Raw genomic sequence first — 24,515 nt, forward strand, 5'->3', positions numbered from 1 at the left:
AATATGCCTTATGTACTTACAATACATTACACAAGATATTCAATGTCGACCTTGACAATAATTACAAAATGATTTTGGTGTCGGTGCTGGTGCCCGTGTAACCCTGGATATTCCAATGTTGGTGTCTGCTGGTAAATGCCTCCTAATGTCGGTATATGACTTCCATTTGATCTTGTTACCATCAATGACAACAAAATGAATCTAATGAGTGTCGATTGCTAACAATGGAAACCTTTGCTTTCAATAAGGATAGTCTGAGATTTGATGGAATGAACTACACTCTCTGGAAGATCTAGATGCAAGTACATTTGAGATGCATTGGAGAAGAGTATTGGAAGATCGCTAAGAATGTCTACAATGTTCTGCAGAATGGTCGTACTACTCCAAATGAGATAAATGAAGTGGAATTCAATATTAGAGCCAAGGAAGCATTGTTGAGTTCCTTGTCAGATTCTGAGATGACAAATCTGATGGATCTTGAAACCACTCATGAGATCTAGATAAAGTTAGAGACCTTGCATGAAGGTGATAGTCATGTGAAGATTGCTAAGTTGCAGAGCTTGAAAGGAAAGTATGCAAACCTGAAGATGGGTGAAGATGAGAATATTACTTCTTTTATGCAGAAAGTGAATGATATTGTGTGTTGAATCATATGTGTCAGTGGAGTCCTTGAAGAATCTGAAATTGTTGCCAAAGTGTTGATATCCTTGCATGTTGCTTATAAGAATAAAGTTGCTACTATTGATGAGATCCAGACTGTGACAAATGTGACAAGAGACATGTTGATTGGTAAGCTTTTTTCTTTTGAGTTGAGTAAATTTGGAGACTCCCTTCCTTATACTGAATCTGCATTCAAAGCTACTATTTCCGGGAAGCAGAGATATGATCCAAGAGAAATTTCTACAAGAGTATCTAGATATGAGAAAGAGATGAAAGAGATGGAAGATGAAGAAAGAGATCTTGAGGAGCTTGAAGCACATATTGCCAAAAGATTGCATAAAGGTGATGATAAGTATGAAGGAAAGTTACCTCTTAAATATTTTTCATGTAATAAAATAGGACATTTTGCATCTAGGTGTCGAGAAAGAGATAGAAATCCTAAGAAGCCATTTAATCCATATAAGCCTAAATATCAGAAGAAGTGTTATTATGTTGTTGATGAAGGTGTGACAGATGATGAATCAGATAAGGGTAATTCAAGAGATGAATTTGTGTTCATTGCTATCAAGGAAAGCTTTAGCTACTAAAGTTGAGGAGAAAGATGAATGGGTAATTGACAGTGGTTTCTCTCATCATATGACAGGTGATAAGAGAAAATTTGTGAAGTTGGAAAGGTATGGTGGTAGCATAGTAAGATTTAGTGATAACAAAGTTTGTGTAATCCGTGGTAGAGGTTATATTTCTCTTGATGGTAAGAATAATATTGATGATGTGTTGTATATTGAATGTTTAAAGAATAATATTTTGTGTGTTGGTCAGATGGTTGATAAGGGATATAACTTACAATTCAAGAATGGGAAATGTGAGATCTTGAGTAGCTCCGGGACTGAGATTGCATCAGGGACAAAGACTAAAGGTAATATCTTTCACTTAAATGTTGGTGGTAAAGGTTGTTTGATTTTTCAGATAGATGAAAGTTGGTTATGGAATAAAAGGTTGTGCCATGTAAATTTTGATTGTATGGTTAATATAAGTTATACTCAGGCAGTAAGAGATCTACCAAAGTTAATAAAGCCTTCTAATCTGGTATGTAAGAAATGTCAATTAGGTAAGCAGACAAGAGTTACTTATAAGAGCAAACAGTATAATTTTAATGGATTGTTGGATCTTGTGCATACTGATCTGTGTGGTCCTTCTAGAGTGAGAATCTTGCAAGGTGATAGGTATTTCATGTTGTTGACTGATGATTATTCAAGAATGATGTGGGTTATCTTTTTAAGGGAGAAGTTTGAAGCGTTGGAGAAGTTCAAGATTTTCAAATATAGAGTTGAATCTAAGACTTGAATGAAGCTAAAGTGTCTGAGATCTGATAGAGGTGGATAATTTACTTTCGGTGAGTTTAATGCATACTGTGAAGAGCATGGAGTTAAAAAATAGTTATCTGCTCCTAGGACAACACAACAAAATGATGTTGTGGAGAGGAAGAATAGAACAGTTCAAGAATCTGCTAGAACCATGATGGTTGAAGGAAATGTTCCGCATATATTTTGGAGAGAAGCCGTAAAAATTGGAGTATACACTCTTAACTAGGTAAATGCCAAAGGTGATACTGGTAAGACTCCTTATGAGTAATGGTTTGGTCATGCTCCTATTGTTAGATATTTTAGAATTTTTGGTAGTAAATGCTATATCAAAAGAGATGAAGATCTTGGAAATTTTGATGCTATATGTGATGAAGAAATCTTTCTTGGTTATTCAACTAAAAGTAAGGCCTATTGGTGTTATAATAAAAGGTTGAGAAAGATGGTTGAAAGTGCTAATGTGAAGGTTGATGAAGGTAATATAAGACATATTAGATCTTGTGGATACGATTTTGATGATTAAAATGTCATGTCAGATAAAGAAAAGCCAATGCAGACCCAAAATCAAGTTTAGGTTGATCCAAAAAAGACAAAGAATCAAGGAGAAGTTGCAGATATTCAAGAACCTGAAATTCAAGAAAATTCAAAAAATCCCAGGTACGTGAGGTTGAATCATTCAAAAAATCATATTATTGGTGATAAGAATAAAGGTGTGATGACTAGGAGAAGACGCCTTGAAGAAATTTGTTTGATTTCTAAGATTGAGCCTAAGAATGTTGATTAAGCATACAAAGATGAGAATTGGATTAAAGATATGGAAGAAGAATTGAAACAAATTGAGAAAAATAATACATGGATTCCTGTTCCTAGACCTAAGGATAAAAATGTAATTGGAACTAAATGGGTTTTCCAGAATAAGTTTAATGAACAGGGTGAAGTTCTCCGAAATAAAGCTAGACTTGTTTGTAAAGATTATTCACAAATGGAAGGAATTGATTATGATGAGACTTTTTCTCTGGTGGCTAGGCTACAATTGAAGTTGTTGGATTATTTCTTACCTATGTTGCTCACAAAGATTTCAAGGTTTATTAGATGGATGTCAAATCAACCTTTCTTAATGGAGAATTGGAAGAAGTCTACATTGAGCAATGAGATGGATTTTGGCTGAAGAGATACAAAATGAATTTGAGATGTCTATGATTGGTGAAATAAAATTCTTTATGGGGTTGCAAATTACTCAGTCAAACAAAGGTATTTTCATATCTCAGTCTAAGTATGTAAAGGAATTGTTGAAGAAATTTGGTTTTGAGGATTCTAAACCTGTTGGTACACCTATGGTGACCGGATGTAAGATGAAAAAGGATGATGAATCTTTGAAAGCTAATCGGACCAGATATAGATCTATGATTGGTGGTTTGTTGTATTTGACTCAAACTTGACTCGTTATAATGAATTTTGTATGTCATGTTGCTAGATTTCAAGGTGATTCTAAGGAAACCCATGTTACTGCTATAAAAAAGATATTCATATATTTGAAAGGAACAATTGATTTTGGTTTGTGGTATTCTAAGAGTGATGACTTTACTTTGAGTGCCTTTACAAATGCTGAATAGGAAGGTGATGTTAATGACTAGAAGAGTACTATAGGTGGTGCATTCTTTTTGGGAAAGAAGTTGGTTTCTTGGGCAAGTAAGAAGTAGAATGCTATTTCCTTATCTACTGCAGAAGCTGAATACATTGTTGCTGCTAGCAATTGTACTCAGTTAATTTGGATGAAGCAAATGTTGAAGGATATAAGAGTTATTTATAATGAGCCTATTGCTATATATTTTGACAATTCAAGTGCTATCAATATTTCAAAGAATATAATGTTGCATTCCAAGACAAATCATATATCAATCAAGTTTCATTTCTTGAGAGAGAAGGTGAATGAGAAAGAAGTCAGACTGGAGTATGTATCTATAAAGGAACAAATTGCATATATCTTTATGAAGCCTTTGCCTAAAGATACTTTTGAGTATCTCATAGAGAAGTTAGGGGTAACTGCCCCTCCTGATGAGAACTAAGATGCATGGATTTGCATCAGTCCAGTGAACTCCATAGAGGTATTTTATGCTCTAGATTGATGAGTGAGGCTGCTACTCAGGGGGAGTAATTAGTATCAGTGTTGGTAGTTTAGATGTTCAGATTTGTGGGGAGAGAAGCCCAATTTCTGAGTCTTTGTCATTGATGTCAAAGGGGGAGAGGAGAATGTGAAAAAAATTGTAAGAGAGTAGAGCATTTTGAGATTTGAATTGTTTGTCAAAGGGGAAGTTGATCCTTGTGATTTCGAGGGAGATTGTTGAGAGTTGATTTCTTTCTTTGCATTGATTGTTTTTCACATTAATATGTTGCCATTAATGCCAAAGGGGGAGATTGTTGGATATTGGCTGATATGTTGTCATTGATGTCAATATATGTGGAGATTGTTGATGAGGAGATTGTTGGAAAGTTTTATTCTATGTATTCTAGTGTTGCAGTTTGATTGGATGAGTTGGTTTAGCCTGTGTATTGCCAACAAATCCCAATGTTGTTTACAATCTTGACATGATTATTGATTCTTGCTTCTCAGGAGCTTTGGGATGAGGATGTGCAAGTTGCACCATCCCTAGCTCTTGTTGTTGGTGAAGCACCTAATGTTTCCCTTGTGATTGTTCCTCCTCGACATCATCATCCCTCCCCATATGATCAAGGTTCAGAGGACAATGAACTGATGGTGGGTGAATTCTAGGATAGCACCCCTTCTTATCTTGCAAATTAGAATGTGCCTACTTATGTTCCCCTATGCTTGCTTTACATGTTTTGTGCTCCTTTTAAGGACCCGAGTTACTCCATAGGTACTTATAAGTGAGGGGTGATGATTGTCTTTATGTGTTTTGTTCTCTCATAATGGACCCAAGTCACTTTGTATGTGCTTGGAAATAAGGGATTATCTATCATAGCCTTCCCCTATTTTTTATTCATCTTTCTTCTAACTATTGTATCTTCATTTATCAATATTCGGGGAGAATGAAAAGCATTGGGATCATTTAGCCTCTCCTCCAGGTTAATTCAAATTTTCATTTTATCTTTGTCTACATTTGCCTTCTTTAGATCTAAAACTTTGGGACCATGATGAGTAACTCATACGCAACCATATGCGTTATTTATTTTTACTATTGTGGGTTCTTCTTACACCAAGCTATCGGATCGATCTCTCTCTTTGTGTTTTGTTGATGTTGTGGGTACCATGCATCATTTGTTGCAAGGTGGCATTCCACGAAAACATTTTGTTATGTTGACATTGTAGACACATAAAATTGTCCTCTTTAATTAAATAAGTATTTTTATTTATTTAATTATTTTATCCAAAGTCTTCTATTAATAAAATAAATCTTTATTTATTTAATTAATTCATTTAGCCTCTTCTAAACCTTTTCTCATTTAAATAAATATTTTATTTATTTAAACTATCCTTTCCTTAAATTAAATAAATATTTTATTTGTTTAATAAGTCCCACTTCTATTAATTATATAACTCTTTATTTAATTAATTCATTGACTTTTTCCTCTACGACACATGTCAGTTCTCTCTTAATTTTCCTCTACCTACCCCTTTCATTATTCTTTTATTTCTTCTAGCTACCCTTTATTCCTAGCTGACCATTTATATATCACCTCTTAATCTCGTCCCTCCATTTTCTAAAGCATCTTCTATATAAGAGGATACTCTCATTATTATCAAACCTCATTAATCAATCAACTAATCAATTCTTATGCAATCAAACCTTCTTGTGATCAAGAGACTTCACAACCACAATCGGTTCTTTGTTGAGCTCTTGTGCACATACAAAATCTAAGAGCAAATATATCAAACAAGATCAATGGAGATAGGAGACAATGGAGATTGAAACCCTACCTAGCATGTGAAAGGTAATATTGCTTCATTTTTTGATTTTCATGCTCTTAGGTATCTTCATTGGTGTGTGGTGAATGTTTAATTGTAGGAATAAGATTTGTTGTGGTTGGATCTTTGTGGTTTTACAATAGTTTATCATCATAATTTTTCATCATATAAAAACATGACACAACATCTCTTCTTGTCAAAATGATGTGTCTCATGCATACCATTCTAAGGGGGGACTAGTACATCTTTGTATTTTTGTATATCTTCATTTTTATCTCAATATCTATTTATCTGATGATCTTGTATCATAGCTTGTATATGTTTCCTTTGTGGGGGCCACACCACTTGATCTTTATCACCTTTATGGGGGCCAAACCACTATCTAATCAATATATGGTCACCCTAGAACATGTCTATTTAGCATAACACAACTTGCTACCCATATCGACAAAATAATTTTTTATCTTAGTGATCACTATCTTGTTATCTATGTGTTTGATCGTATCGTCATTTTATTTTAAAAAAAATCTTTTTCATCTAATATGTTTGTTTTCAGCTAACATGTTTGATGAAATAGCCTAGTAGTATGTCATGAAGTCCAAGATCTCTTCCTTGGGGGCATCCCCACATGGTTAGAGGATTATGCTTCCCCTTTGTACCTTGGTAAAATCTTTCTAACTTTTTCTACTTTAGTTCGCATCTTGTGATAATGACATGCTAGCTAAAGTGGGGACAAAATGTAACGTCGTAAATTGCACCCTGGATAATTCCACACTACATAAGCACATTTACTTTAAGATGATTGGATAATTCCTTCATCTTCTTGTCTTTTTGTCTTCTTGGCTTACCATGTTATCCTTTCTTCTTTCCTTTTCTCAACTCTGTTGATTCTTTGACTCGTGGATGCATGTGTGCCACAAAGACGTCTGTGTGGCATGTTATCATCTTGCGAATATGCATTCTGAAGGTGACCATTGGAGTATTATGCCTATGATTGAAAGAGATCGTAATGCCTCCTACTGCACAAACTAACATTGGTTTCACTCTCATACTTCATTTTGGCTTTCTAGCACTCTAATGATTTTCTCTAACCTTCTAGTAACTCTCTAAGCTCTCTAATCACACTCTCTAGATTTCTTTTTGTGAGATTTTGCCAAGATCAAGGGCACAATGAAAAGTATAAAAGAGAGACAAAAGAATGACAAGAACAAACTATATTCTCATCAATATGCAAATGATCAACTGGATTAACCAATACAATGAATATGGGCCTGCTTATATAGGCAAGGCCATATGGATATACGAGCACACAATCATGACATGTGGCTCAATGAGAAACAAGGGTAGGTAAGAAATACTAGGGGTAGGTAGGAGAAATAATATAATATTCCACAAGAGGTGGATGACCCACCGAATGTGGAGTGTAACAGCAAAATAAGACCACAAAAGGTGGAATTTCTCCTACAAGCTATATCCCTATGTGCACACTTCCCTAAGTGTCTCAAATCCAAACTACAAAGAGATGCATTATCCTAAGTTAACTTAAGTAAAGTGTAATAATATCCATGATGAATATTTATTTACGCCAACACCCCCCCTTAAGTGTTAAGTAAAGTGTAATAATATCCATGATGAATATTTATTTACACCAACACCCCCCCTTAAGTGCAACTTAGGGGAATGAAGACTCAAGTCAACAATGCAAGATGGGTCTCGGCTACTAGGCCATGATAGGTACCCATGTACAATATGCAAATGCAAGCAAAACTCTGCAATGCAATCTCTCACAAATGGAGAAAGGGAGAAAACCAAGTGGGAAAAAACTCCCCCCCAAAAGAGAGATGAATGCACAAAAGACTCTCAAAGAAGAAGGACAAAACCTCAAAGAGAAAAAATTCCACCCCATAAGAGAGGAAGGAGAAGTCAGATGGCCCCCCCTAATGAGACATCCCACACCCCCAAGAGAGCTCGCAACTGCTAGAACTTACTCTTGGTGAAAGGTTTGGTGAATATGTTTGCAACCTGCTCCATTGTAGGACAATACTACAAGTCAATGACCTGCTCCTGAATCAGCCCTCGGATATAATGCATATGGATCTCGATGTGTTTGGTCCGCTGGTGTTGGATCGGGTTCTTCAAGATTGCAATAACACTCTGATTGTCGCAATGTAGAACTATCGGTCATGGAGTGGTGAACCCAAACTCTGTGAGAACCTATTGAAGCCAAATGGTCTCAGTCGCTATGTCAACAACTCCTCGATACTTAGCCTCAGTCGAAGAGAGAGCAATAGCATGCTGCTTCTTTCTCTACCAACAAATGGGGCCTGAACCAAGGTGAAAACTGTAACTTGAAGTAGACTTATGATCATCAAGATCACCAGCCCAATCAGAGTCTATGTAACTAGCCAAGCAAAGTCCTATGCCTACTACATAGTGAATCCCATAGTGATGTGTACCCTGGATGTGATGAAGGATACGTTTGGTGGCTTTCCAATGAAGCTCATGTGGTTCCTACATGAAGCGAGAAACCATGCCAACCGTAAATGAAATATCAGGGCGTGTGTGAGTCAAGTAAATGAGACTACCCACAAGCTAACGATATAACATGACATCAACTGGTGGAGAAGAACACTGAGCCTCAAGCTTGACTCCTAAGAGAAAGGGAGTCGGTGCACTATGATAGTGTAATCTCGGAAGGTGACTGTGAAATCTCTATCCTGAGGAAGGAGTGCAAAAGACCCAAGTCACTCATAGCAAATTTGTCATGCAAAGCAGATTTGACCCTGCTAATGATGGATGCGGTGCTTCCTGTAATGATCAAATCATCAACATAGAGCACAAGTATCAAGTGAGAGTCATCCTATCATAAAATGTAGACATTCGGATCGAAATGACACCTGGTGAACCCTACAGAGAGAAGAAAGGAATCCATCTTGGCGTACCAAGCCCTGGGGGTCTGCTTAAGGCCATAGAGATATTTCCTTAGTCTGCAAACCAAGGAAGTATCATGGGTGAAACCCTGTGGCTACTCCATATATATCTCCTCATCAAGATCACCATGAAGAAAATCACTCTTCACATCCATCTAATGTACAACCCAACCATGAGCTGCAACAATAGCAAGTGTTAAGCGAATGGAGTTCATCTTGGCTATGGGCGCAAAGGTCTCAGTATAGTCAACACCTGGAACCTGAGAGAAACCTTTCACAACAAGCTAAGCCTTATACTTATCCACACTACCATCCACTACAAACTTGGTTTGATAGATCCACTTACATCGAACCATCTTTCTCCCCTTAGGGAGATGGACTAAATCCCATGTGTAGGAACCCCTGACGCTTCCTGAAATGTCTGTGGATCGAAAGCGATAGCAATGAATGCATGTGGAAGATCCTGATGTTGTGAGCGAGTCCTCTGTGTATCTGAAGGATCCCCAACAAGAGAACCCACTGAATCAAGTGTCTGTCAAGCCCAACGAGGTCTAGGTGGAGGTGGAGAATGAGGCTCCTCAACTGCAAGTGGACCTTGTGGAGGTGTAACCCTATGAGTCAAAGTTGAAGGAGTCTCATCATTTGAATCACTAGCACCACTATCCACAATGGAGGAAGGTGGAGGAGGTAGAGAGGCTAAGCTAAGAGAGATTTCCTCAAAGTGAACACTCCTCTCAATGAACACCTCATGTGTCTCAAGATCCATCTATCTATATGCCTTAACACCCTCAGGATATCCAACAAATATGCAAGGCCTACTCTAAGGTTCCAAGTCCTTACATTTCTATGGAGGTATGCGAGCCCATGGTGGACACCCAAAGACTCTGAAATGTCTCACAATCGGTTTCCTACTAGCCCAAGCCTCAAAAGGAGTAATACCTTGCAAAGCTTGGTGAGGAACCCGAATCTAGATGTGTGTGGCACAACTGATAGCCTCTGCCCAAAAGGCGAGATCAAGAGAATGTGCATGTATCATACAGCTAGCCATTTCTTTGAGAGTTCTATTCTTGTGTTCTATAACTCTGTTCTGCTGTGGAGTGTATGCAACAGAATGCTGAAGATCAATCCCCTCAAATGTACAAAAATCCTCAAGTCTTTTATTCACATATTCCCTTTCATTATCTGTACGAAGAATCTTGACCACTTTCCCGGATTGCTTATCCACACGAGTCTAGAAGTCTTGAAATCTATCAAATACTTCACTCTTATGAATGAGAAAGTAGACCCAAGTGAAGCGGCAGTAGTCATTAATGAAGGTGAGGACATAGCGGGCCTTGCTAAATGAAGGTGTTGGAAATGGACCCGCTACATCAATGTGAACAAGTCTTCCAAAGCTGTCCAAGCTTTCCTCTTATTAAACTTCTCCTCGGGATGCTTGCCCATAAGACAACCTGAACATACACCCTCTAAAAAACTGATTCAAGGTAGACCCATGACCATGTCTTTAGTGCTGAGCTGCTGAAGATAGCAGTAGTTGAGGTGACCAAACCGCTCATGCCATAGCTTACTTTTTGAATTTGAATGAGTAAGCAAGGCCCTAGAAGGCGAACTTGGCACAAAGTCAGAGAATGAATAAAGCCTTGAGTTGTCATTGACTTGTCCCACTACTACCAAGGCATCATTATCAAGTTCCTTTACAACAACTGAATCTTGTGTAAACTCAACCTTTTTCCCATTCCCATAGTGAGTGATTTGGTAGATAGAGAGAAGGTTGGTAGACAAGTTAGGAACATAAAGAACATTCTCAAATGTTCCATCATCCATGTCAACTGAACCTTTCCCTTCAACTTCTACTTGTGTATCATCACCTATGTAAATGTGAGGTACCTTAGATGGCTCCAATGAAGAAAACTGCTCCTTTGTAGAACCCATGTGATAAGAGGCACCTGAGTCAAGTATCCATTGTTGTGAAGAACCTATTGTAGCCACAAATGCTTGCCCTTTTCCCTTAGACTATGAGGAAGAGGAAGGAGACAAATCCTTCTTTGTGTAGGCGGATGGCAAGTTGATGTTGTTTTTCTTAAGAAGATCTGTCAACTCATCAACTTGCTTGGTGTGGCATCGATGCTCATCATGACCATACTTCTTGTAATATGCACAAGTTGGTTTATCCTTCTTAGGTGGAGTCCCCTTCTTGAAAGAGGATGAAAAATCGCCTTGTGATGGAGAGGATGATTGTCCTTTTTCCTGTTGTGCCTTGGACTTAGATTTCTTCTTCTTCTTGTTGGAATCTTTGCCTTGACTCCCTTGCTTAGCCACCAAAGTCTTGGACTTTGAAGACTTGAGAAGACCCATGTTCAACAACTTAAATTGTTCCAATATCAACATTTCTGTGAAAGCATCAAATGAAGGCATAATATAGGAACTCCCCACTGTCAAATGATGAGTTTGGAAGCTAGACACACATGCTGCATATTCTGGTGCAAGCTTGTCCAACAAGTTGAATATCAATTGAGCATCATTTTTGTCAATTCCACAATCCTTAAGCTTTGCTCTTAGCTCATTTGCTTTGGTGACATAATCTTGGATTGTATCAAAACTCTTGGGATCCAAATTGGTGAGCTCATTGTCAACCATGTAACCTCTGATTTCATCAACTTGACCATACAATTTCTGAAACATATCCCAAGCCTCTTTGATTGTTGTACACTTCTCAATGTGAAAAATGAGGTCATCTGATACATACTTATGCAAAGTTCCAAGAGCCACGCAATTCTTAGTGAGCCATTCTAAATGAGCATAGGACCAGCCTTAGGATCAGGTGGTGCTGCTATAGTTCCATCTATGTAATGCGTGAGACCTTTTTCCATTAATTTGCTCCATACTTTAATTTTCCATGATGCATAATTATGTGGAGTTAAAGGTGGAAATTTATGAGGACTCGTTGCAATAAAAATGAAAGAGCACAAGGAAAGAGAGGCACAATCACACAAGAAACCCCCCCCAAATTCACTCAATCAAAGAACCCCCCCCCCAAAAAAAATGATGATTTGACACTTTATACTTAGTGCGTGTACAATGGGCCACTTGCAAAAAATGACAAAGTGGACTTCTGATTTCAACCTTACAACTGCCTTGATAGGGCCAAAGAAGACTCAAACTAATAATGCAAGAGATATAAACTAAGATCCAAGCAAATTACAAGTACCAAGTAGGCCAAATAAGACCAATATCTGAAAGTACAATTTACACACAAAATATCTGAAATCTGATCATATATTATGAAATTAGACAGAAAAATATGCACTTAAAAAAAACACGGCACCTGAAAAGGAGGTCGTATGAGCTCAAACGAAGCCTTTGAAGTTACAAAATTGAGGATTAGACAAGTACAACTGAGAGAATCAGAAAATTCTGAAAAACCTGTGCACCAAAATTAGAAAATAACCACACCACTGTGAAAAGAATAAAAAATTATCCCAAATAAAAAAAAATTGCACCCAAAAAGGAGCAAAATTGAGCAAGTTATGAGCCTCCAAAGTTGACCCAAAAATCCAAACTGCTCAACGGAGAGGGGCTAAAATTTTTCAAAAAATGTTGACTGGGCGCTGACTGAGCGGCTGACTGTGTGTTGTTGACTGGGTAGAAGGTATAGACCATAAAAAATAAATTCAAACAAATCTTTTTGAAAAAAAAATTCTAGAATTTTTTTTTTTTAGATCCGAAAATTTCATACCGTACCGCCCGAATTGGGCCAAAAATTCCTCCAACACCCAAAATTTGATTTTCGCCGAAACAGGTCGAGTTTATACTTGATTTTTATGGAAACAGCCTCCTGGACGCAATGGTGAGGTCGAAAACACTCTAAGATGCCTCCAAAAAATGTTGTCCCTAAGATCCGAAAATAGAAGCCTTCCAAGATGTCTCCAAAAACCAATCAATTGAAGCCTCAATGGATTTGATACCATGTGAGATTTTGCCAAGATCAAGGGCACAATGAAAAGTATAAAAGAGAGACAAAAGAATGACAAGAACAAACTGCATTCTCATCAATATGCAAATGATCAACTAGATTAACCAATACAATGAATATGGGTCTGCTTATATAGGCAAGGCCATATGGATATACGAGCACACAATCATGACATGTGGCTCAATGAGAAATTAGGGTAGGTAAGAAATATTAGGGGTAGGTAGGAGAAATAATATAATATTCCACAAGAGGTGGATGACCCACCAAATGTGGAGTGTAACAACAAAATAAGACCACAAAAGGTGGAATTTCTCCTACAAGCTACATCCCAAAGTGTCTCAAATCCAAACTACGAAGAGATGCATTATCCCAAGTTAACTTAAGTAAAGTGTAATAATATCCATGATGAATATTTATTTACACCAACACTTTTGAATCTCTCTTGGCTCTCTTAGTTACTTCATGATTGAGAAGCTTTGTTATTACAACTTCGTGCTTGGAGGAGATTTCAAACTTCCTTCTTCTCTCCTATGGGCTCTTTGCTTTTGGGTGTGGAAGGGGAGTTTTATTCCTCTTGAATTTATCATTTTAGCATATTTATTATCTTCTTATTTCACTAACTTATTTTATTATCTATCTATCTATTTGGCTATATGTGGAGGTGGAAACACCAAAATGGGGGTCTGACTATGGCAGACCTCTAAACACATAGCCCCAATAATTTCCTTTCTTTTTTGTGTACAGGTTGCTATGAATATTGATCATTGCTAGAGGCTTCAATCATTTCTAGAGGTTTTGGGGTTGTATATTTGTGCTCATATTTTTGTAGATCTAGGTTTATGAATCTATGTTTGAAAATGGTTTTCTTTGTGGGTGTTCATTATAAGGGTTTTAGAGGGGATATTTTATAAATGACCCCTTGGGTCAAAATAGACCTCACCATTGGATTTGAGAGGCTCCAAAGATGAAGTTTGACATAAAATTTAAACTATTTTGGTTGCTAGAAAAAGGGAAAAAAATGTCCCCTGCCCTTATATGACCATACGAGTTGTAGAGATAAGCACGTCACAAGAAAATTATCAAAAAACTATTGCACACAAATAAATTTTGTTTTATTAAAAATAAAAATAAAAAAGTTTAGGCACTTGTGGGAGGTTTGCAAACCTCCACATGTGACATGCTGGTACCACTTAAGAGCAGCATACCCTACAATTTTACAAAATTTTAAAATACAAAATTAGCCTAATTTAATATGCTATCAGGTCATGGTATTTTCCTTGTTTCATGTGGATTGTTGTAGTTTTGTGATAGAATATTAAGTATGCTCAGTTACATAAGGATTTATCCTTGGTGTTTATGTGCATATAAGCTTGCTTATATGTATGGTTTGTATTTGTATCTCCTCAATTTCCTATTGGAGTAGACACCAATTTTGAAGGAGAATGATCAAATATGTTTTGATTATAACACATAGTATCCTTAGCAAATAGAAATAGGTTTAGTTCTACCATGCTTGTATGATTTATTATTACAAGTTGTGTTTCACCTTGAGAAACTTTAAATTGAAATATTCTAAGATAATCATGTGTGTATGGTTTTCCCTCTTATAAACGTGTATGAAAATTTCAAACGAGTCAACTAAAGGGTTACACAAACTAATATATCACATGGTGCATTTAGAAAAAGATGTCTACAACTTAATGAGAGGTCTTACAACTAGCTAGCATGTGATAGACTTCATGATAACTATTGAGGTTTAACATGCATTTGATATATTTGTTGATAGTCTCATTTTTTTCATATCATGTTGTGGTTGTGGATTGTATAACCCTTGTTGGAGTAGATTTGGTGTATAGTTGAAGCAAGCTCTTGTAGGGAAGAATGAAGACATGATAAGGTATAAGGGTCTTGTGTAGGTTGTTTTTTGCAAATTTAGGGTTTTGGGGTTGTTGATTTGTGCTCATATTTTTCTAGATCCAGGTTTATGAATCTAAGTAGGAAAATGGGTTTTTGTGGGTGTTCATAATGAGGGTTTTAGAGGAGATATTTCACAAATGACCCCTTGGGTCAAAATAGACCTCACCATTGAATCGAAGAGGCCTGAGGGATGAAGTTTGACATAATATTTGACCTATTTTGGTTAATAGAAAAAGGAAAGAATTTTTTTTTGCCCCCTACCTTGTTGTACAACCATACAAGTTGTAGAGATAAGCATCACAAGAAAAGTATCAAAACATTCTTGTACCAAAATAAATTTTGTTTATTAAAAATTAAAATAAAAAATTTAGGCACTTGTAGGGGGTCTGCAAACCTCCCCATGCAACTTGTTGGTGCCACTTGATAGTGGCATACCCTACAATTTTATAAAATATATTTTTTTTACCAGAGTTTACATAAAATATTTAAAATATAAAATTAGCCCAATTTAATATGCTATCAGGTCTACCACCCTTATGTAATGGTATTTTCCTTGCTTCATGTGGATTTTTGTAGTTTTGTGATAGATTATTAAGTATGCTCAATTGCATAAGGATTTGTCCTTGGTGTGTATTTGCATACAAGCTTGATTATATATGTGGTTTGTGTTAGCAAGAGGAATGGGGAAACTACAGTTTAGAGATATGTACCCCAAATGTATCTTAATGTAGTCTTTATACCTCAGAGGACACGACAAAGGGAATCAACATATGCATAAGTAAATCAAAACAAACCATTCACACCTTAACACATCACAAAGCATAAATACAACACATACAATTGGACCAACGACAACATTATTATATTATATCTTTGTTCTCCAAAATACATCACATGTTCCAGAACTTGTGACCTCTATATCTCCTATCTCATCTATATCATATGTATTATTCTATATCTTTTGAATATCTATTACAAGGCTATTATATAAAACTCCCAAGATGGGATATCACTCCTAGAGTCATCCTAGAGGTCTATATCTACACTGCAAACCAAATGTGGTCGCCTGAGTAGACTCCATTCCTAATCCAATCCCTGCTAATAGTTTGTATTTGTGGTCTCCTAAATTACCTATTAGAGTAAGGAGAAGGGTCAAATATGTTTTTATTAGAGCATCTTGTATCCTTAGCAAAAAGAAACAGGTTTAGTTCCACCATGCTTGTATGATTTAGTATTACAAATCGTGTTTCATCTTAAGAAACTTTAAATTGAAATATTCCGAGAGAATCGCGCATGTATGGTTTTCCCTCTTATACATGTGTTTGGAAGTTTAAGATGAGTCAAATAAAGGGATACACAAACTAATATATCACATGGTGCATATACAAAAGGATGTTTTAAGCCTAACGAGAGGTCTTACAAGTAGCTAGCATGTGAGTCTTTGCAATAACCATTGAGGTTTAAAATGCATTGGATATAGTTGTTGATAGTCTCAGTTTTCTCATATCAATCCTTTTCAATGGCTTGTTAATGATACATATAGGAACACCCTTTTGTATTTAAGTAAGCTTGAAGCCAAGGAGAGATTGCCTACTCTCAATAATTGGCCTAAGATATCCATGTTTTGTTAATGAGATTAAATATTATTTTCCTCTAAAAGATAAATCCTTAGCATTAAGAGTTCATGATCTAGTCCAATGTGAAGTCACGAGTTTGGGAAAGTTAACAACATTATTTTAGGTTAAAAGATATATTTTTATGTCGAAAGGTGATAAATCTACTACTATTTTTTTTCTCATTTTATAATGGGTTTTGATCTCTCTATTCACTTCAAGCCATTAGTGATTTCTAATGTTCTCACGTAGATTGAATTTCAAGCCAATAAAGTGGCTTTAGAAGTTTAACTTTTCTAAAACATACTTGACCAACGAGGTAATGCTCTATGCACTATAGATAGGATTCTATCCTCTTTACTAAATTGTGAAATAGATCTTCCATAAGAAGTGCCAACATGATAATTTAGATTCCTCTTGGTGCCACTTTCATAGTTTCTAGAGTGACCTTTCTCCACCTCTAATTGGTTAACCTTCAGGCTAACCTTGTTGAATGATTATTAGGGTGGATGGTCACCACTTGGTTGTCACTCCCCTACATCATTTCAATGGTGTGGATAGGCTCTCTTATATAGGAAAGTTCCCTCATATGGTGCTTGTTATATATTTTTAAAGAGTTGTACATGATGCATTGGATTCTCAATCACTAAATAATCTTGAGGAAGATAAAGAAAGCTACTCCTAGTAATTAGGAACTAGTGGATGATGACAAAGATTTTCCCAATGTTGCATGGGTTAACCTTGATGGGAAAGACCCCTTACCCAAGGCTAAAATTTATTGCTCTTTCTACCTAATGGTTTTTCTAGTAATGATTTTTTAAGCTAGATTTGAACTAGTGACATAACAAATGTTTTCCTCTGGGATCATATTTTCATGATGTTATTGTTGTAGTTGTTTTAATTTTGGGAGGCCGCATGGCTTTTGTGTTAATTGATTAGGTTAGTTTGACAATTGGGCATGATCTTGTGTTTCCCATATAGTTTTAAGAATTCTTTGTATGTTTCAACTAACCATTTTAATATGTGATTCTTTTGTAGATCTAGGTTTATGACTCTAAATTGGAAAAAGGGTTCTTTGTGGGTGTTCATAATGAGGGTTTTAGAGGGGATGTTTCACAAATGATACCTTGGGTCAAAATAGACCTCACTATTGGACCAAAGAAGCTAGAGAGACAAAGTTTGACATATTTTAGTTTCTAGACAAAGAAAGGAAAAAAAAAATGCCTCCTGCCTCGTTGTACAACCATACGAGTTGTAGAGATAAGCATCACAAGAAGATTACTAAAAATAATTTGCACAAAAATAAATTCAATTTTATTTAAATTACAATAAAAATAGTTAGGCACTTGTGGGGTGTCTACAGGCCTCTCCCTTTGGCTTTGCTAGTACCACTTGAGAGCAGTATACTCGACAATTTTATGAAATTAAAAAAATTGTACCAAAGTTTAAATCAAAAATTAAAAATATAAAATTAGCCGAATTTAATACGCTATCAAGTCTGTCACCCCCTTATAATAGGTTTTTCGTTGTTTCATGTGGATTGTTGTAATTTGGTGATAGATTATTAAGTATGCTCAACTGCATTAAGATTTACCCTTGGCATATATGTGCATGCAATCTTGCTTATATGCATGGTTTGTGTTAGCAAGAGGAATGGGGAATCTAAAGTCCAAAGATCTATACCCCAAATGTATCTTAATGCAGTCTTTATACAAGAGGACACAACAAAGTAAATCAATAGATGTGGAAGTAAATCAAAACAATAAACCATTTATACCTTAACAAATCACAAAGCATAAACACAACACATACAATGGACCAACAACATTATCATTTTATTATATCTTTGTTCTCCAAAATACATTACATGTTCTGGATCTCAATCTCTATATCTCCTATCTCATCTATATCATCTCTATCATTTTATATCTTTTGAATACCTATTACAAGGCTATTATATAAAACTCCCAAGATGGGATATTACTCTGGATCAAAAATATTTTGATCAGAACATCTTGTATCCTTAGCAAAAAGAAATAGGTTTAGTTCCACCATGCTTGTATGATTTACTATTACAAACCATGTTTCATCTTAAGAAACTTTAAATTGAAATATTCTAAGAGGATCACGTGTGTATGGTTTGCCCTCTTATACATATGTATGAAAGTTTAAGAGGAGTCAACTAAAGGGATAAACGAACTAATATATCACATGGTGCATATACAAAAGGGCGTTTTAAGCTTAACGAGAGGTCTTACAAGTAGCTAGCATGTGATAGACTTTGCAATAACCATTGAGGTTTAACATGCATTGGATATAGTTGTTTATAGTCTCAGTTTTTTCATATCATTCATTTTCAATGGCTTGTTAAAGATACATCTAGGAACACCCTTTTGTATTTAGCTAAGCCTAAAGCCAAGGAGAGATTGCCTACTCTCAATAATTGGCCTAAGATACCCATGTTTTGTTGATGAGATTAAATATTATTTTTCTCTAAAATATAAATCCTTAGCATCAAGATTTCATGATCTAGGAATGTGGAGTCACAAGTTTGGGAAAGTTAACAACATTATTTTAGGTTAAAAAATATTTTTTTATGTAGAAAGATGATAACTCTACTACTCTCTCTCTCTCTCTCTCTCTCTCTCTCTCTCTCTCTCTCTCTCTCTCCTGACTTTAGAATGGATTTTGATCTCTCTATTCAATTCAAGCCATTAGTGATTTCCAATGTGCTTGGGTACATTGAATTTCAAGCCAATAAAGTGGCTTTAGAAGTTTAACATTTCTAAAACATACTTGACCAATGAGGTAATGCTCTATGCACTATAGATAGGATCCCATTCTCTTTACTAAATTGCGAACTAGATCCCCCATAGAGAGTGGTAGCATGATCATCCAGATTCCTCTTGGTGCCACTTTCATAGTTTCTAGAGAGGCCTTTCTCCACCTCTAATTGGTCAACCTTCAGGCTAACCTTGTTGAATGATCGTTAGGGTGGATGGTCACCACTTGCTTATCAATCCCCTATGACATTTCAATGGTGTGGATAGGCTCTCTTATATAGGAAAGTTCCCTCATATGGTGCTTGTTATATATTTTCAAATAATGGGTCACGATGCATTGGATTTTGAACCACTAAATAATCTTGAGGAAGATTAAAAAAAAACCACTCTCAGTAACCAGGAGCTAGTGGACAATGACATATTTTCAAAATGGTGGGTGGGGTAATCCTAATGGAAAAGACCCTCTACTGAAGGCTAAAATTTATTTCCCTTTCTACCTAATGCCTTGTTTGGTAATGTTTGTTTAAGCTATATTTGAACTTGTGACATAACAAATGTTTTCCTTTGGGATCATATATTGATTATGTTATTGTTGTGGTTGTTTTTATTTTGGGAGGCCGCATGGCTTTTGTGTTTATTGATTAGGTTAGTTTGACTTTAGGGTGTGATCTCGTGCTTCACATATAGTTTTAAGAATTGTTTCTACGTTTTAACTAACCATTTTAATGTATGACTCTCTGAGATATATATTTGAAGTTATTTTGAGATTCTCTATATATTTTTGGATTTGTATACTAAATATGTTTAGGATAATTATATGGCATTTCATTTTCACTTTTGGAATACAATGCTTGAGTGCGTAATAGTGTGTTTTTGTCTAGCAAAATGATTTTACTATAAGAACCACTGTCATCCGACTAGATTCAAAATTATGAAAATTGATATCTTATCAAATCTTTAGAAGTATTTGAAAATTAAAATTGAAATAGAAAATCATAGAATATATGTATATGAACACACAAGAAGTTGAAATAGAAACACATGCATATATATAATTGTTTTAAAAGAAAAAGTTAAAATATAATATTAAATAATAATATGTGAAATGTGGGAAAAAAATATTTTACAAAATGAAAAAAAATAAAATTAGGAGATGAAAACCCAATAAAAATTGAAAACCTAAATATCATAATAAAAGTGAGGTGTGAAAATTAAAGGAGATTGAATAAATAGGTTTATCCGTTTATAACAGAAGCGCTTTGAAGAAGAACGGGAGGAAGATCCGTAGGAATAACAGGTTTGATTACCAGAAATCTGTCAATATAAAACTTGTATTTTAGAATGCTAACAACAAGGATCCGTGGCGCAATGGTAGCGCGTCTGACTCCAGATCAGAAGGTTGCGTGTTCGATTCACGTCGGGTTCAAATCTCAAAATAATTTATTTTAAAAAATTTTGTTGTTTTTTCTCAATTTAAATTTTAATCTCTTCCTTTTTTGTTGCAATTTTCAACACAAAACTCAATTCAAAAGGTGAAAAAGGAAAACGTGAGCAACAGCCGTGCCGTAAGAGACTTGGAGATGCGGGGTATCGATCCCCGTACCTCTCGCATGCTAAGCGAGCGCTCTACCATCTGAGCTACATCCCCAGGTGACAATATCGTTTGTTTAGGAGTTATAAAATCATTTACTTTCGTCCTCAATTCCCTCAGCGAGCATCTCCTCAAATTTAGTAATAATCGAGAAACAAATTGTAAGTAGTTAAGTCTGATAAATACAAAACGGAGAACGGAGATAGAACGTGTTTTAAATTTTTTTGTTAAAGCCTCATAAGTAATTTTGAAATACCAAAATGACCAATGGTTTTGGAATAGCGTGCTTCCTAAATTGAACATAGTCAACGTATTCCAAGGGAAACAAAAATATGTCCTAGCTTGTAGAGAAGCCTATTAGAAATGTGGAAATATTTCATGGATGTACTTCGTATGAGCATGTTAAAATGTTGGAAGAAATAATTATTTATGGAGTATATTAATCCCAATCGAAAAAATGGTAGATGCATGAAATGGTAATGACTAAAGCATCCACAATATTGTTAGTGCACCACTTCTTATGGTCGGCGATCATGTGAAATTGCTATAGATATTTCATCTATTTTATATGCCTTGTATTTTTAATTTATTATGTGTGTGTAGAAATTAAATCAACTAATGGTTGAAATGAATGATAGTGTCTTTGTTGAGAATGCACTTATTTCATTGCTTCCTAGGTTGCAATATACCATAAGTATAAGTAGAATAAGATTGTACATATATCATTAAATATTTTAGAATGACAAGCCAAAGTTACATGCATCCAAGAGCATATGGATCTGATTGTATCTCAAATGAATGCTTGATACCTAGAAGTAAAAAACATAGGTAGATATATGCAAAAATATGGAGACCAAAATGTGCCAACAACTACTTTTTTGTTCATGCAAAGAAAAACATGAATGCATTATGGTTTAGTATTAATCGAGACTAGGCTAGGCACTACTAAGTCGTAACATTTACATTATCTATCTATTACAATAAATAAAATATAGAGGCTAGACTTATTTTATCCCAACCCATTTCTCACAAGCTCTAGCACAAGAAAGGAAAGGTGTGGCTGTGTTTGTGAAATCTTCGAGCGGATGCAAGCCAGTTACACAATGCCGCCACAACATGCACAAGGTTGAGGAGGTAAGGTTTTTAGGTTTGTAGAAGTAAATAAAGTAGATTAAAATTTGTTTATATTTACCTTTCTTAGTTTTAGGAATTTAAAATCCCTCAACATCCTTGAACACTAATTTTCCAAACCATGTGTCGAGAACTTTTATCGAATAGCAAGAAGAGTCTAACCCTCCTGAAAATCCTCCATTTATCTATAAGCCTCCTTATGGTATACATGTAAATTTATTAGGTCAAATTAAAACCAGAAAAAATCAACACCAAATATTTATTTATATAATGAAAAAAATCTATGAAAACTACTTTACATCAGAGAGCCCTTATATCATTGTTGGAAACTTATCATAGAGATTCCATTGGTGGCCAAATAAACATGTGATCTTATCATAGGAAGAACACACGATAATGAGACTACACAAAATTATCATTTAAATAAGTAAAAGAGAAAAAATAAATTTGTGCATATTTTTTATAGGTCTAAAAACAATGCAACCTTGTATGAAAGTTACAAAAGATTCCCTATTCATTGGTGTCGACACCAAGGGATAAGGGAATTATTTTTGGATAGGTTAACTCATTTTCTCTAAACCCAATTTCTCACAGGCCCTAACACAAGAAACAAAAGGTGTGGTTGTGTTTGTTAGATCTTCAAGCGAATGCAAGCCAACACAATGTCGCCACAACATGCTCAAGGTCGAGGAGGTAATATTTTTTGGTTTGTAGTGGTAAAGAAAATATTGTTTACATTTGTTTTCATTTACTTTTCTTAGTTTTATGAATTCTAAATCTCTCAACATTCGCAAACAATAATTCCCCAAAACATGTGCCTAGGAAATTCTTATCGAAGAGAAAGAAAAGCGTTTGAATGATATCGCTGTGTATTGTATTTTTCTCAAGCCGTGCGTTTTGGTTTTTAGTACCATCGGTTGGGGGTTTGGAGGCGGGGAGCGGAGCTCCACCGCTCCTCCTCCCCTCGCCCGCACGTCCTCCCCCTTCTCCTCCGTTCTCGCCCGCAGTGGGTTGCGATGTGCGTGGCCTGCGGCTCACGGCGGTGGCCGCAGGGGCTGCGGTGGCCGCAGGGCGCCGCGGCACCTGCGGGCACCACCGCGAGCGCCGCCCGCACCCTTCCCTCGGTTAGGGTTAGGGCACGGCCGCCTCGCCTCCATCCTTAATTTAAATGCATTTTTTTAGCTCGCCTCCCACATAATTTTAAATGCGTTTTTTGTTGTTGTAAACGTAGTTTTTAAAATCATTTTTTTTTTTTATGCATGTTTTTTTTAGTATTCAAAAAAAAAAATGCTTATAATATGTTGAATATTATTTTAATGTTAGTGTTAATTAGTTGCGTAATTATGATTAAGGGGCATAAAAATGATAAATGTTAAATCGGTATTGTTTAATTTTATAATGGAGATTATAGATTAAGCATTACTCAACTTCATTTCGTGACTTATGCCTCCTTTTAATTAAGTTCTAAAACTGTTAACTTCGCAACTGAATATCATTGATGTTATTCTGATTGATCTTGGATTAATGAATCTAGATCTTGATCGTTGAAATACGATGTAATTACTGCTTGTAGAACATATCATTGAGTAATTGAAAAGTAGTGAAATATTTATCATTGGGCATTAGAAATTTAACGATATGCTTTTGATAATGATTATCTTCATTTGGATTTCCTTTTTATATTTAAATTTCCGTGATCCGTATAATGTATCTGGAATTGAAATTATGAATCTGTAGAGATTGATTTTAGACCAGTATGTTAATGACGTTTTGATTGGAGATTAAATATCTTATTTTAGTTGATTAATGGTTGTCTGAGATTTACTAATATGATTTGGTTAAAAACTCATTATGGCTTAATTTGCCTGTTCGATGCTTTGAACCTTAGGAGTTAGAAAACCAAGAACAACCTATACCTAGATGAGGTAGATAACTGCAATCTAATATAGATCATGTAGAAAACGTGATCAACTTTTAACGTTTAGATCAATTCAGAAAAGATTATATCTGCTGGATATTGCCTATGCGAGTTTAATTTCTGTATTCGCTTTTGTTTATATGAAGACCTACCAGGGTAGCCATACCAGGTTGTGTGATGACACTTGTCCCTACGTTCGCTAGTGTGTGTTGATGTATGGTCTCGATAGGAGCACTTTTGTGGAGTCATCCTGTTGCTTATCCCCTTGTGAGTACCTGGTTTCATGTTAGACCTTGGGTGGTGATGACTCAGTTTTGTGAATGTTCAAATGGACCTTTGTATTAGCTTTGATTATGTTCAGCTCGATCCTTTCCTTTTCAGGGATCGTTTATGTATTTATTGACCGATGCGGTCGTTTGTATATTGATTATGTTTCGCCTCGGTGGCAGGATTGTAAATGGTGTAACCTCATGTATTCTTAACTTTATTAATTATCAGAGGGGTCTTGCAGTTGAGCAGACCCAGAGATGTAGCCCTTTAGGGGTGAACTCCGAGATCATCTTGGTGTTATGTGATTCTTTTATTCTTATATTTCATGTTTAGTGTTAGCATGTATGAATGCCATTTTGATCGAATGCATAAGTGGTTTAGATGAGATTTATCGTAGATGCATGTATGCAATCGTCTTTTAAAATGCAATAAATTGGAATATG

The 24,515-nt window shown here is 35.7% G+C and overlaps 2 non-coding genes across 2 annotated transcripts; one reads left to right on the forward strand and one right to left on the reverse strand.

Moving 5' to 3' along the window:
• The first annotated feature begins 20,516 nt into the window (after positions 1-20,516).
• Positions 20,517-20,588, forward strand: TRNAW-CCA (transfer RNA tryptophan (anticodon CCA)). Its single transcript has one exon. It is a non-coding gene; the product is annotated as a tRNA-Trp (tRNA).
• Positions 20,589-20,737: 149 nt separating this feature from the next.
• Positions 20,738-20,810, reverse strand: TRNAA-AGC (transfer RNA alanine (anticodon AGC)). Its single transcript has one exon. It is a non-coding gene; the product is annotated as a tRNA-Ala (tRNA).
• Positions 20,811-24,515: the final 3,705 nt, after the last annotated feature.

The sequence above is a fragment of the Cryptomeria japonica genome, chromosome 7 (assembly GCF_030272615.1).
Source record: "Cryptomeria japonica chromosome 7, Sugi_1.0, whole genome shotgun sequence".
In the NCBI taxonomy this organism is placed as follows: Eukaryota; Viridiplantae; Streptophyta; class Pinopsida; order Cupressales; family Cupressaceae; genus Cryptomeria; species Cryptomeria japonica.